The following is a 14,419-nucleotide window of genomic DNA, read 5'->3' as shown; positions in this document are numbered from 1 at the left end:
ATTAGTATTTTAAAGAATAGGTTCATATTAGTAAGAGGCATGATATCATTTACAGTATTTAGCTAATGTATATCTGACATCTGACATCATATATACAGTGACAAACCATTTGTTATATGTATAATTACAAATAGTTTGAGCTGTACTGCAGGTAGTTTCCTTTCTTACTTTTTATTTCTTCTAAATTAGAAAACCCTAACTCATATGGATAGTTTGTTTGTTGGCTCTGTCCAATACATTTGGATGTTCAGATTGAATATAGTCCTAGAAATTATGAGCTGATTTCTCACCACAGACCTCTTTCAGTGCTTGGTAAACATAAATTGATGAGCACATTAGATTCAAGAGCTAGAAGGTTGGGTTGAATGTTCCATCAGGGAAGAGAGCAACAATTAGATGTCTAATCTACTTTTTGCTTGCACTTGGCAAGCATGTTCCAGCATTTGGACACGTTTTTAAAACATAAGCTGTAATATACCATCAGTTCTTTCTTTGACCAATAAATAAATAAAAATCCATTCATTCAGCAAATATTAGCTACTGGTGACACTGCTAGGCACCAGAGATACGGTTGGAAACAAGAAGATGGTCTCTGTCTTCACAGACCCATAATAGGATTTCTTATACTTAGCATTAAAATCCTAAGTTCAGCCCTAAAATAGCACATCACTAGAGAAAGCTACCTAAATAATAGAAATGGCTTTTACAGACATTAATTAGTGTCATAAATGTATGTTTTTAACTAATACCACATTCTAAAATCTTTTGTGAGGCACTGTTGCCTCCAGTATGTTATGTGATGCCCATTTCCTTCATTTTATAAGAAACTGTCACATTTTTCATTATTTCTTTCAATTATAATCAGGGTCAAGAGGCATAGTAAAGACAACCAACTGTTCTCTGAAAATAAAATAATGTTGTCTGTCACAATCTAGCATGACTTATTTGATTCATATACCGATGTCCTTTTGTCCTTCCTTACCTGTTACTACTGATCCCAACGTACCTTTTCCATTATCCTTCATGGCTCAGAATGTAATCATTAACCAAACCAAACAAAGCATTCTTCTTTTATGATGTGGATTCTCATGGAACAAAAACTCATCAAGCGATTCTCTCTCATTTAAGTATTGTGCATATGCCAAGAGTTGATTCATAATCTGCACATCACAGGTTTTTCTCAAATGTAAAGTTGAAGATCTTCTAGAGTATGCAAGCAATAGTAAATGCTTTTGTACACTTATACCATAGATATTATGCAATATCCATTTGATGATGGAATTTTGCCAATACCCTATTCTGCTTTCTCTGAACATTGCATTTGTCATTAACTTGAAGCTGGCCTTATTAAGCTTTTCAACAGTAATATGACTTGTACCCTGTTTTCTCTGCGCAGAACACAGCTCTGAAAATTCTCTCTGTCATTTTGACCTTTTTTCTGATGTCACTGTAGAATACATCAATCTCATTTTAAAAAGCACAATTTTGGATTTGTTCAAGAAAAACTTAATAGGTTTACCTGTGTTATATTTAAAAATAATAGAAAAGCTTAAATGACTTCATGCCATTATTTGATAAAAGGACAGACAGTACACAGTGAAGTGGGGTTGAAAGGGATGGTTCAATAAAATCTAATTTCAGATATTCATCATTATCCTTTTTTCCTTTGTGGCTGCTTGTGTTAAATCATCTTACTCAAGGAATCATTTGTCCCATCAGCTACAAATACATATTCTATATTTGCACTAGACTCCTATTCACTATTTATAGTTCTAACATTTTTATGAGTTCTAATATTTACCTGATTCATTCTATCTCTACTTTTTGCCCTTCAACACTGAGGCATTGAAACATTTTTTTGGAACTGGTCTATAATGCCTATAATCAATGAAAATTTATGTGAATAATAATGGCAGACAATGTAAAAATATGTCAGCTGAGATGAACTGCACTCAGCTGACCAAATAGCCAAGACAAAGTGATTAACAGTCTTTCTAGCCCATTACAATCTTTAAGAAGAGAAAGATTAAGAACAGAGTCCTACAAAAATAATTCATGTTATTTCTAATTTAACAAAATGTATGTGAATAAAATGACTTCACTGATTTTTCCTCTGAAACTGCCAAAGCACCTGCAGATCACCTGATAGACGTGGGCGGGCGGGAGATTACCAGTGGTCTACGAGCCACTTGAGAAACTCTGCTCTCAGCTTTCTAACTCGCCTAAGGTCTGTGTAACACTCAGGCAAAAGCTGTCATGATTTCAGGCCCCTCTATCAACTCAAACTGAACTTCTCGAAGACATGTTTGTCTTACTCCTCGTTCCTTACCTATTCCTAATTTCTAGCCACTTCTCTTGCTAACCTGGTCTATGCAAACCTCTCCTCAATATCTCAAGCCAGGAAGCTTGGGATAACCCCTGCTAGGCTCCTAACACTGAATTAGGGTCAAATCCTACTGCTGTTCTTATAAGGCAGTAGTTTTCAACCTTGGGAACTCATTAAAATCACCTGGAGAATTTTAAAAATTGTTTAAAACACTGCTACCTAGACTCTACCCAGATAAATTTAATCAGAATCTCCAGGTGGGGTCCAAGCACCTGTTTTTTTAAAGCTTCCCTGGTGATTCCAATGTGTAGGCAGCAGGAGGATCACTGCAATAGGGGGCGCTGCCATAGGCATCTTCCATGGTAGCCACTCAATTATGATTCCTGCTGGGACCACCCTTGATCTGGATTCATCATCTCTCACCAGGGTGACTGTGACAAGCTCTGCATCAGATTCTCTGGATCTAGTGGCAACTACTGAAGAAGCTGGTTACTTTTATGTCTATTGTCATCACAGTTCCCCAAATGGTCTTTGTCATCTTTGGCTCTTGGCAATGTCACTCTCTCCCTCCAGGACGGTGGTTCTCAGCTTGATGACATGTGGGAATCACCAGGGCCTTTAGTACCAATGTCTGGACTGCACCCCACACCAAATAAATCACCACCTTCAGGGGTGGGAACTGGGCATCAATGTCGTATAAAATTGGCCAAGACTGAGAATCAATACTCTAGGACATGCAGTGTCTAGTATGACTAGCCTATCTAGGTTAGTTTAGCTACCACTATTGAGCTTGGTTCTGAGCTTCCTGACATCCATTCTCAACAAAGAATTTCTTTCTCTCAAGAGCTTACAGTCCACTGGCAGAGACAGACTTGAAAAAAATCATTAAATCACAGTCATGTAAGTGCTATTAAAAATCGTCTGAGGAGGGAAGAAGTAATGGCCGGTAAAGTTGGGAAGTCTTCTCAGAGGAAATTACAGTTGAATGAGGTCTGGAAGGATCATCCCACCCAAAGAGTGAGCAAAAGATGTTTTCTTAGACATATACATTCACCTTTTAAAATATGTTTATTATTGACACACACTGACACATAATATTTCTATTATGTGTTTTTGATCACTCAAGTCAGTGCTTTCCAATCTTTTTAATGCCATGATACACAGAGAAAACATCTGTATATTCCCTCATTAAACACCAAAGCTCCTCGTGGCTGGAGGTAACAGACCCGGAACTCTGGGTGTCCAGGTCCCTCTTGGCTGCTTGAGAGCTGAGGGTGACTATATCTCACCATACCTGTAACCCACCTGCAGAGCACCAGCATGCCAAGGCACCCCTGTGAGGATGCTCCAAATTAGGACGCCTTTGGCTACCAGTAACAGAAAAGCCAGTTCAAACTTGCCTGGACAATGAGGGGTCTCACTCCCTCACGTACCAGAAGCACAGGGATGAGCCTCCAGCTGTGGAATGCCAGGGCTCTGCTCTGCCCTTTACCCCTTTCTTAGCTGTCCCTTATTCTGGGTATGGGCTTTGTCCCCAGGCTGGTGCAGGAGGGCTGCCACATTGCTAGGCTTCATGTCCTGACGTGACAAGGTCGGGGGGGGTAAGAGTGGTGTCCTTCCTTGTATGTCTGTGTCTCTCAGTGAAGAAATCTTTCTCAGAAGACTGCAGAAAGTTACTCCTCATATTCCTCAGCCAGAATCACGTCGAATGTCCTTGCCTAAGCAAATCCTTGGCAAGGGCAAATGGGACACCATGATTGGCTTAGATGAACCATGATGAATTCATGGAAATGTGGACAGAATTCACCTTCTCTGAGGCACGTGGGGAGGGGTGCACAGCCAAACAAAATCAAGGCTCCTCCAGCAAGGAATAAAGTGGGACTGGTAGGCAACCAACAGGGTCTGCATCATAGCAGAAGGAGGCTGCACAGCAGGGTGGCTAAAGGCATCATGTGGAGTTAGGCAGTGATCAGACCCACTCTACCATTTATCAATTGGATAAGTGGGCCTCAGATTTCTTCTCTCTGAAAAAGGAACGATAAGATTTCCTAACTCAGGGGGTTGCTGGGAGGATGAAACCAGGATTAAATGTATAGTGCTTAGGACAGACTCTGTTACATACTGCAGCTTAATAAATGTCAGTGGTCATCTCTGTAGTATCTGTCATAGGTTCTAAAGAGCAAATAGGCAGGACCAGATCTGTGGGCAAGAGGGATTTTCTCTGATTAGCCCTGAGCCAATGCCACATTGCGTTCAATAAGTTCACTTGTTTTTCTGCATATTAATAACTTATAATTTTTAAAACTCCATGTCTTCTTGTTGCTAACAAATTACAATTGGAAATACTTCAAAAGTATTTGAAGATATTACTGCAAAAAAAAAAATGTTCCTGTGTAAAAGGTAACATTTTCCAATTGGAAATAATGTAAAAAAATCTATTGTTTCCTGGGAAGTATATTAAGAGAAATATAATATTATTATTTACAATGAATATTTATTGAGCCTTTACTATGTGCAGGGGACTGCTGGAAATGACTTACATGCATTATCTCATTTAATCCTAAAACCAATCTATGGAGTCAGGTTTATCAGTAAAACACTCTTAAAACTAATCCCAAACAAAATATGTTTGTTTTTAAAGTGTCAACTTTCCTACAATGTAATGTTAAATGAAAATTTGAGCTAACCAAATTCTAGGTCTAAGACACGCTTTCTTCCCTTCCTATCCCCCACCCCTGTTTTAGCATCTCTGAACTCAGGATGCATGTTACAATCACTGTTTACACTTACTATGACAACACTGTCCCCCTTCTCCCCAGGTTGTCATTAACTTGGTGGGGCATTCCTGGCAGGGAGAGGCACAGCAGTTACAGCCCTCTTGGAGTCAGGCTCCATGATTTACTCATTAGCCAAATATATGCTGATGAGATGTTCTCTGACACAGAAGGCTTTGAAATGGGAACCTAATGACTAACTGCAGTATTACATTTCCCCTGGTGCTGGCAGCCAAATAATTCCTACTTTAAATTGTAAAAATTATGTGAAACAGTTTGGGCCTGAACTTTAAAAACTAAGTGATATGTCCCCAATCCTGCAGGTGGTTTATAGTCAAGATTTTTCACTTTGCTTCAGTCCAGGGACCAAGAAAAGAACTAGAAATTCAAGAACACCATTTAACTCCTGGGTTATCATTAATTTTCTGGGTGCTATAGACAGGGATTGAAATGCCTGGGGCTCTCCTTCTTCATCTGTTAGAAGATATCAACTGTCCCTACAGAAGGTCTAAGGATACTAAGAGTAACTAATGAGATTGTTTTGGTTCCAACATACCTCACATTTTCTCCCACTCGTATCTGTTTCCTCTTTTACCACACACAAAGGCCCCAATCTCCACCCCATTCATGATTCAGCCTATTAAGGAAATCAGCTACTCGCCTGGCAGCTAACATAGTTCTGCTTCATTAATTCTAGAATTAATTTCATTTTCTTCAATCATCTGTAAGAATCTCTTCAATTTCAGAAAGGTAGGTATTAAAAAATCAGCAAAAACACAGAATTCACATGGCCCATGGCAACAGCCTTTGACTGTCCTCTTGTCCCCAGGTTTCCCGACCCAGACCAGCTCACTGGCCACTGAAGTTCTTGCTAAAAGCACAAACCAGATCAGGCTCCTCCCACACTTACTATCCACCAACAGCTCCCTTCGGCCACAGAATGAGATCCACACGCCCTGGGTGGGTGGAAGAGGTTCTTCTCAATCCGTCCCCACCTACTTCCATCATTTCCTTCTTGCACCCTATACTCCAGGCACTGCCTACTGTTTTGGTTCTGTCATGAAATTTGTTCCGGTCTGATGTGAGGACTATGAACCTAAATGTGAGAGTACGGGGAGTCCCTAAATCTGAGGAAGAAAATCCTGGGTCCTGAAGCAAACAGTAAAAGTCTCTTTCTGGAAAAGCAGACAAGCCATAGCAAATACAGAACTTTGTGGTTCCTGGCATCCCTAAGTGTGTGTGTGTGTGTGTGTGTGTGTGTGTGTGTGTGAGAGAGAGAGAGAGAGTGAGAGAGAGAGAGAGAGAGAGAGAGAGAGAGAGAGAGAGAGAGAGAGAGAGAGAGAGAGAGAGGCCATCACAACAGAACTTCCTAACTCTTCCACTACCAAATCTACAACCTCCCTGCACCCAACTCCACACCGCCCCCCATGCCTTTTATGACAGCAGGTGAACCTCATGCGTGCCCCTCAGACCATGCTACTCTTACTCTAAATCAGGCGTTCAAACTACGGCCTATGAGCCACATACAGGTGTTTTTGCCTGTTTGTTTTTTTACTTCAAAATAAGATATGTGCAGTGTCCATAGGAATTTGTTCATAGTTTTTTTTTAAACTATAGTCCGGCCCTCCAATGGTCTGAGGGACAGTGAACTGGCCCTGTTTAAAAAGTCTGAGGACCCCTGCTCTAGATCCTCAGCCCTCTCACCACCTCACGCGTGCAGCTGCAGTAACCATCCACTGTCCTCTGCAGGCTGTCGCTCCTCCTCAGCTGCTTCCTCTTCACCGGGCTCATTCTCCTCAGCATACAAATGTGCTTCGATACATTGTGCCCTTAAAACATCCTCACATGGCTTCACATCCTTCTCCAGCAACCTCCCTATTTCTCTATTCTTATAAGTAGGACTCCTTGAAAGAGCTTCCTGTACTTGATGTCTCAACTTTAGAGCCCCCCATTCTCTTTCCTTACTCCAATTAAGCTTTCTTTCCCATCAGTCCATCACAACTGGTCCTGTGAAGGTCATCAGTGGCCTTACCTTCACTGACCCAAATCCCACAGTCCATTCTCAGCCTTCATCCATTCTATTTCTCAGCAGCTGACACTCCTGACTGCCATGGCTCAGTCCCCACACCTCTGATCTTCTCTTTCTATGTCCGTCTATGATATGCTCCTCTACGCTCATGACTTTAAATACTATCTGTATCCTAAAGACCCCCCAAGTATGGACTGCCTTGTGAACTCCAGCTACATTTTCACGTAGACATTTCAAACTCAACAAATTTAAAATGAACTTTGATTTTCTCCTACAGACTAGTTATTTCCCTGCCAATGGCACCAACATTTTGTTCAGGCCCCAAGTCTTGAAGTTATTCTTGACTCCTCCTTCTCTCACATCTCACATACGATCCACTCCAAAATCCTGACGGCTCTATCTTTAAAATAACCCCAATTTTTTTTTTGAGACAGTCTCACTCTGTTGCCTGGGGCTAGATTGCCGTGGCGTCAGCCTAGCTCACAGCAACCTCAAACTCCTGGCTTCAAGCAATCCTTCTGCCTCAGCCTCCCGAGTAGCTGGGACTATAGGCGTGCGCCACCATGCCCGGCTAATTTTTTCTATATATATTTAGTTGTCCAGCTAATTTCTTCCTATTTTTAGTAGAGACGAGGTCTCGCTCTTGCCCAGGCTGATCTCGAACTCCTGAGCTCAAAGCAATCCTCCTGCCTCGGCCTCCCAGAGTGCTAGGATTACAGGCGTGAGCCACTGCATCCGGCCTAAAACACCCCAAATTTGAACACTTCTTGCTTCATTCACTGTTGCCACCCTAGTTAAGCTACCGTTATCTCGCATATGGACTCCTCTGTTAGCTTTCTAACCTGTACGTCTGTTTTCGCCTCACCTGTCCCTCTGCCCTCCCTTTCCCCCAGAATCAGAATGATCTTTTCAAGTAAAAATCAGTCATGTTACTCACTGCATAAAACCTTCAAATGGCTCCCTACAAATCACTCAGAATAAAAAAAACCTATAGGCCGGGCGTGATGGCTTACGCCTGTAATCCTACCACTCTGGGAGGATGACGTGGGAGGATCGCTCAAGGTCAGGAGTTCAAAAACAGCCTGAGCAAGAGCGAGACCCCGTCTCTACCAAAAATAAAAAGAAATTAATTGGCCAACTAAAAATATATAGAAAAAATTAGCCAGGCATGGTGGCACATGCCTGTAGTCCCCGCTACTCGGGAGGCTGAGGCAATAGGATCGCTTGAGCCCAGGAGTTTGAGGTCGCTGTGAGCTAGGCTGATGCCATGGCACTCTAGCCAGGGCAACAGAGTGAGAATCTGTCTCAAAAAAAAAAAAAAAAATCTATAAAGTGCTATATAACTGGGTGCTCAGCAACCTGTCCCACTGCATTTCCTACCACTCTCTCCCTTGTTCATGCGACACCAGCAGCCTGGCCTTCTTGCCGCTCCTCCAGCTTGCGCAGTCCTGTCTCTGCCCCATCCCGCCCTGCCCTTGCTTCATTCAGGTCTGTGCTCAAGTACCACATCATCCGAAAGTCCCACCTGAGCTCCCCACAGAAAACTGCAATTTCCTTACTCTCAGTTCCCTGACCTTGCTTTATTTTTTACACAGCACTTTCATTGTCTGACGCGTATTGCATATTTCTTTGTTTGCTCATTGTTTGTCTCCCTCAAGCAAACTTAAACTCCACATAGAATAGAGTTGGTCTGTTCTGAGTGCCTGGAATAGTACTTGGCACACAGGGGGTATTCTATAAATACTTGTTAACTGACAGATTGAATGAAGGGTTAAATTCTGGGACATCTTCACATTTGTTCCTGAAATGGCCACTTTTCTATTTCCACAAGGCACCCACTGACTGCTCCAGGGCACCCCCTGAGGCCAGGAGTTCCCCAGGGCACAGATTTTGTTTGATTTATCTTATATCTCCAGTGCTAAGAGTTTCTGGCACAAAGTAGCCATTTAATATGTATCTGTGGATTGAAATAATACACCAGTGGGGAGAAGGATGTGAGCAGGAGAGGTTGGTCAATGGGCCCAAAGTCACAGACAGGAAGAATAAGTTTTGGTGTTTTATTACACAGTAGGATGACTATAACAAATAACAACGTAGCATATATTTTAAGACAGCTAGAAGATTTTGAATGTTGTCACTACAAAGAAATGACAAATGTTTGAAGTGATGAATATAGTTATTACAAAAAATTGACCATTATACTATGTATACATGCACTGAAGCATCACAGTGTACCCCATAAATATGTACAATTATTATGTGTCAATTATAAATTTTTAAAAAAAGTAACTGTGAGGATTTTTGTTGCCTTCCCTTTTGTTTCTTAGAAGGGAGGGGGGAAGGGCTTGTCAAAAATTAAAATGGAACTAATAAATATCCTCCTTTAAAAAAAATAATATGCCAGGTATTACAGGGAAACTCCATGGAGAAAAATAAATAGCCCAGATACAGTTAGATGAAGCAATAAATTTCCATAGATTTATCCAGGCATTATTTTTTGAAGTCTCATAGATCCTACCAGAAAAAAGATAGCGGTAATTTAAAAAAATAACACTGAGACAAATATATAACAAGATGGGAAGTATATTTGAGGGAAACAAAAAATCAAGCGTAACTATTACGTATATTCCAAACTATTAACATTATAGTTTGGAATATGAGACAAAAAAATGGAGCAATATAATCTTTTCCTTTCTGAATAGTAATAGAGTGTTCAAGAGTCATGATCATTCTACTAATACTGGATTGGACAAAAAGAGTGTCTGGGTAAAACTGAATGAGTTTTGTCTGTGGTATCCATTAAAACCTGGTTTCAAAGGCTGCTGAGCTTTGTGTGTCTGGTACCCAACCTACCCAGGGTGCTAGAGAAGCCAGAATGGAGATAAGAACAAATGAACCTCTCATTCTCTGCTTGAGCCTCTTCCAGATGCCACACACTGTGCCTGGCACTCGGTGCATGATAAGAAACAGTACGCCCTGAGCTCCTTGACAACCGAGGCCCGGAGAATGAAACAGGGACATAATCCATCACAGTAGAGTAGGAAAAATCAGTAAGAAGAACAGAATGTGCAATGGTTGGAGGCTGGAATTAACTCACTCTGGGGGATCAAAGACAGACCACAGAGGAAGAAATTCCTGAAGAGGGTTTTCAAGGATGAGTAAAGCTTGCTGGGCAGCAGGAAAGTGAGGTGGGCAACCAGAAAGGGCAGGCTGGGCAAAGGGAACGAGATGTGAAAAGGTGCAGAGGCATGAAAAACCTGGACCATGGAGGAATCTGCTCTAAAAGAGAGCACTGTTTCTGTTGAGTGGGGTTGCACAGAAGGAGACAGGGAAGAGCCTGAGTATCATGCTAAGACAGTGAGCCAGCTCCAGCTGTTTTTCAGGCAGGTTAGATAATCAGGTTTGCATTACAGGAAGACGATTCTGACAGAAGTACAGAGAATGAATTTGAGGGGAACAGGGCCAGAGGGAGGGGACCCCGTGGGAGGATTCCTCAAAAGGAAGCCTGAAATGACAAGGGCTCTAATCAGGGAGGACCTGCAGAAGGAAGAGAGGACTGTTTCAGGAATACTTTGGAGGAAAAACAAGCAGAGCTTGGTGACTGATTAATGTAGTAAATGGGAGGTTAGCAAGAGTTCAGGCTCACATGGAGGTCTGTGTCTTACATCACTGAATGGATGGTAGTGCCACTAACCTAGACAGAAGAAGGGGAGAGGATAGTGACAGCTATTAAAGAGTTGGCTGCAGCAGTGCTTGCTCACCTCAGCCCCCAGATGGCTGTTGGGGTTCCATTACACTCTGGCTTCTCTTTGGAGCTTCTAGAACCAATCTAGGGAGGAAGAAGGCACAAGTTCCCTGGCCTCTGGCCTCTCTGGAGAGACCTGGTGTCCCGAACTAAGGACACCACTTCCCTGACAATGTGTTCTCACATTGCACTATGCAAAGGCCACATTAATAAAGCAGAGATGACAGAAACAGTGAAAAACCATAGCACTTGGCACTCCACAACTTCCAAATGATATAATAAGTTTACTGAGACATGAGTAAGTTTTGAGGAGCAAGCATGGAATTTTTGAAAATTTAAACATTTTCTTATCACCTGTGTTTATTTCTTCTTAAGTATTACAATCATGCACCACATAATGACCTTTCAGTCTGCATATACAAATGTGGTTTTATCAGATTATAATACTGTATTTTTATTGTACCTTTTCTATGCTTAGGTATGTTTAGATACAAAATACTTGCACTGTGTTGCAACTGCCTACAGTATTCAGTACAGGTTTATAGCCTAGGTGTACAGTGGGCTATAGCATTTAGGTTTCTGTAAATATACTCTATGTTCACACAATGATAAAATCACCTAACAATGTATTCTCCATCGTTAAAAGACACATGACTGTATTACTTCTATATGAGATAAATATTCTAGTTATAGCTTGAAAATATTTCTGAATTTTATTCAGTTTAGGTGAATAAAAATAAATTAATAAGTTTTGATCTTCTAAACTACCACTACAACAATCAATCCCAATAAACTCTTAATAGTCTCATTATAGGCCGGGCGCGGTGGCTCACGCCTGTAATCCTAGCTCTCTGGGAGGCCGAGGTGGGCGGATTGCTCGCGGTCAGGAGTTCGAAACCAGCCTGAGCAAGAGCAAGACCCCGTCTCTACTATAAATAGAAAGAAATTAATTGGCCAACTGATATATATATGTAAAAAATTAGCCGGGCATGGTGGCGCATGCCTGTAGTCCCAGCTACTCGGGAGACTGAGGCAGGAGGATCGCCTGAGCCCAGGAGTTTGAGGTTGCTGTGAGCTAGGCTGACGCCAGGGCACTCACTCTAGCCTGGACAACAGAGTGAGACTCTGTCTCAAAAAAAAAAAAAATAGTCTCATTATATAATAATACAGACTACAGTAAAAATGAAGAATGCCATAAAGTCCTTTGAGGTCCATGTAAATCCCCATATGGCAAAAGCCCACTTCACCCTCTCTCACAATGAATATAATTCTAAAATAGGGACAAGAGGCATGGAGCAACTATTTGAAGACTTTGAAAAGTAAACAGTAGCAGAAGAATTGTAGATGAAGACCAGATTTCAAAATACTATTGAACCAGTGGTGAGATTCCCTTTTTTCCACCAATATCCCCTGGACTGGACTCAAAGCAGCCTGAAACTCAGTGTTAGGCAACAAGACATGGACAGAAAGAGCTCCAGGAAAAATGCTCTAATTCAAAGAGGGGAGGAGTAGGGGAGGAAGAACCCCTAAAGCTCAGAGAAAGCAGGAAGAAAATCCCCCATTTCCTGTTATTTTCTTTTCTCTTCTCTGTTTGCTCATACCCACTCCCAGGTAACCCTGAAAGGCTGTGGTGACATGCAGCTGGAGGCAGAAGGGTGGAAAGCACCTAAAACTGAGGGAGGGAAACTTCTTTTACATTTGGAGAAGCTGTGGTTCCAAGAAGCTAGGGCAAACACCTACTGCTTTTCCTGCTATGTCAATATTCCTGCTGCTTGACCTGAAACATAGGCACAGTTGTGGGCAGTTTGTGACAGATGAGAGTAACAAAAACCTTATCTTTCTTGCCAGAAGACCAAAAACAGGAGGCTCAGGGAACCAGAAAGTACCAGGGAAACTGCAGAGATGGAGGACCCAGGATACCATAAAGATGTTCATAAACTCCTGAGCTCACCCCCATGCTGTGAATGTGGAAATCTGATCCTAAACAGCATACCAGGGACTTTGAGAACAGCATTAAGGGACAGAACACCAAGATCTCAGACTGGACACTGGGTGCTATGCATGTGAGACATATCCAAACAGCATTGCAAAGCCTTTAAAAACAGAACAGACATTGAAACCATAACTAACAGAAGGCTGGTTATGCAACCTGCCCCCAACTAAGTTGATTACTTGCCACTTATATTATCCATAGATTTAAACAAAACTTAAAAGTCTCACAACATAATATTCTAAATGTCCAGGATATAATCCAAAATTACTTGGCATATGAAGAATCAAAAAAATATCTCAACTCAGACGAGAAAAGATAGTCAACAGATGACAATGTGAAATGAGAGAGATGTTAAAATTATCTGACAAAGACTTTAAAGTAGTTTAAAAAATGCTCAAGGATATAATAGACAACTCTCTTGAAATAAATAGATAGAAAATCTCAGCAAAGAAATAGAAGATATAAAGCAGAGCCAAATAAAAATTTAAAACTGAAAAATATAATAACCAAGATTTTTTTTAAAACTTCATTGAATAAGCTTAATAGCAGATTGGAAGTAAAAGAGGAAAGAGTCAGTGAATTTGAACATATACCAATAGAATCCAATCTGAACAACAGAGAGAAAAAAATTGAAAAACAAAACGCTCAAAGCCTTGGAGATCTGTGAAACAATACTAAAAGGTCTAATATTTGTGTCATTAGAGACCCAGAAAGAGAAGAAAAGTTATAGTGCAGCAAAAAATATCTGAAGACATATGGCTGAAAATGCCACAAATTTGACAAAAGACATAAACATACATGTCCAAGAAGATTAGTGAAATTTAATGAACAAAATTTAAACAGAGTAAAATAAAACTTAAGACAAAAAATTCTTGAAAGCAGCCAGAGAAATCCTTATATTACTTATAAGGGAAGAATGACTTGGGTGACTGTGGATTTCTGAATTAAAACCTTAAAGGCCAGAAGGAAATAACACAGGATTTTTAAAGTAATGAAAGAAAAGAACTAGCCATCCAGAATTCTATGTGAAAATATCCTTCAAGAATGAAGATGAAATAAAGACATTCTCAAATAAAGGTAAAGTAAGATAATTTCTTATCAATAGATCTGCTCTGAAAGAATTGCTATAGGAAGTTTTTTTAACACAAGGAAAATGAAACCAGAAGAAAACCTGAAACATCAGGAATAGAGAAAGAGCAATACAATGGACTACCTTTCTCTTAGTCAGTTCTTTAAAATATGTTTGACAAGCCAGGTGTGGCGGCTCACATCTATAATCCTAACACTCTGGGAGGGTGAGACAGGAAGATTGCTTGAGGTCAGGAGTTCGAGACCAGCCTGGGCAAGAGCAAGACCCATCTCTACTAAAAATAGAAAAAATTATCCAGCCAACTAAAAATAGGAACAAAAAAACTAGTCAGGAGTGGTGGCTTATACCTGTAGTCCCAGCTACTCAGGAGGCTGAGGCAGGAGGATTGCTCAAGTCCAGGAGTTTGAGATTGTTGTGAGCTAGGCTGACGCCACAGCACTCTAGCCTGGGCAACAGAGAGAA

The 14,419-nt window shown here is 41.0% G+C and overlaps 2 protein-coding genes and 1 pseudogene across 10 annotated transcripts in view; 1 reads left to right on the top strand and 2 right to left on the bottom strand.

The window, feature by feature from the left end:
* The window catches only part of CTSV (cathepsin V), a 551,781-nt gene that overhangs the window by 169,335 nt on the left and 368,027 nt on the right, over positions 1-14,419 (top strand). The gene's annotated exons all lie outside the window — the stretch shown is intronic.
* AOPEP (aminopeptidase O (putative)) overlaps positions 1-14,419 on the bottom strand; it is a 361,112-nt gene that overhangs the window by 234,393 nt on the left and 112,300 nt on the right. The window lies entirely within an intron of this gene.
* LOC142874264 (C-1-tetrahydrofolate synthase, cytoplasmic pseudogene) overlaps positions 1-14,419 on the bottom strand; it is a 53,878-nt pseudogene extending 39,459 nt beyond the window's left edge.

Source organism: Microcebus murinus, chromosome 12 (genome assembly GCF_040939455.1).
Source record: "Microcebus murinus isolate Inina chromosome 12, M.murinus_Inina_mat1.0, whole genome shotgun sequence".
Taxonomy (NCBI): Eukaryota; Metazoa; Chordata; class Mammalia; order Primates; family Cheirogaleidae; genus Microcebus; species Microcebus murinus.
The sequence above is the reverse complement of the archived record's forward strand: the minus strand, read 5'-3'. Positions and strand labels throughout refer to the sequence as shown.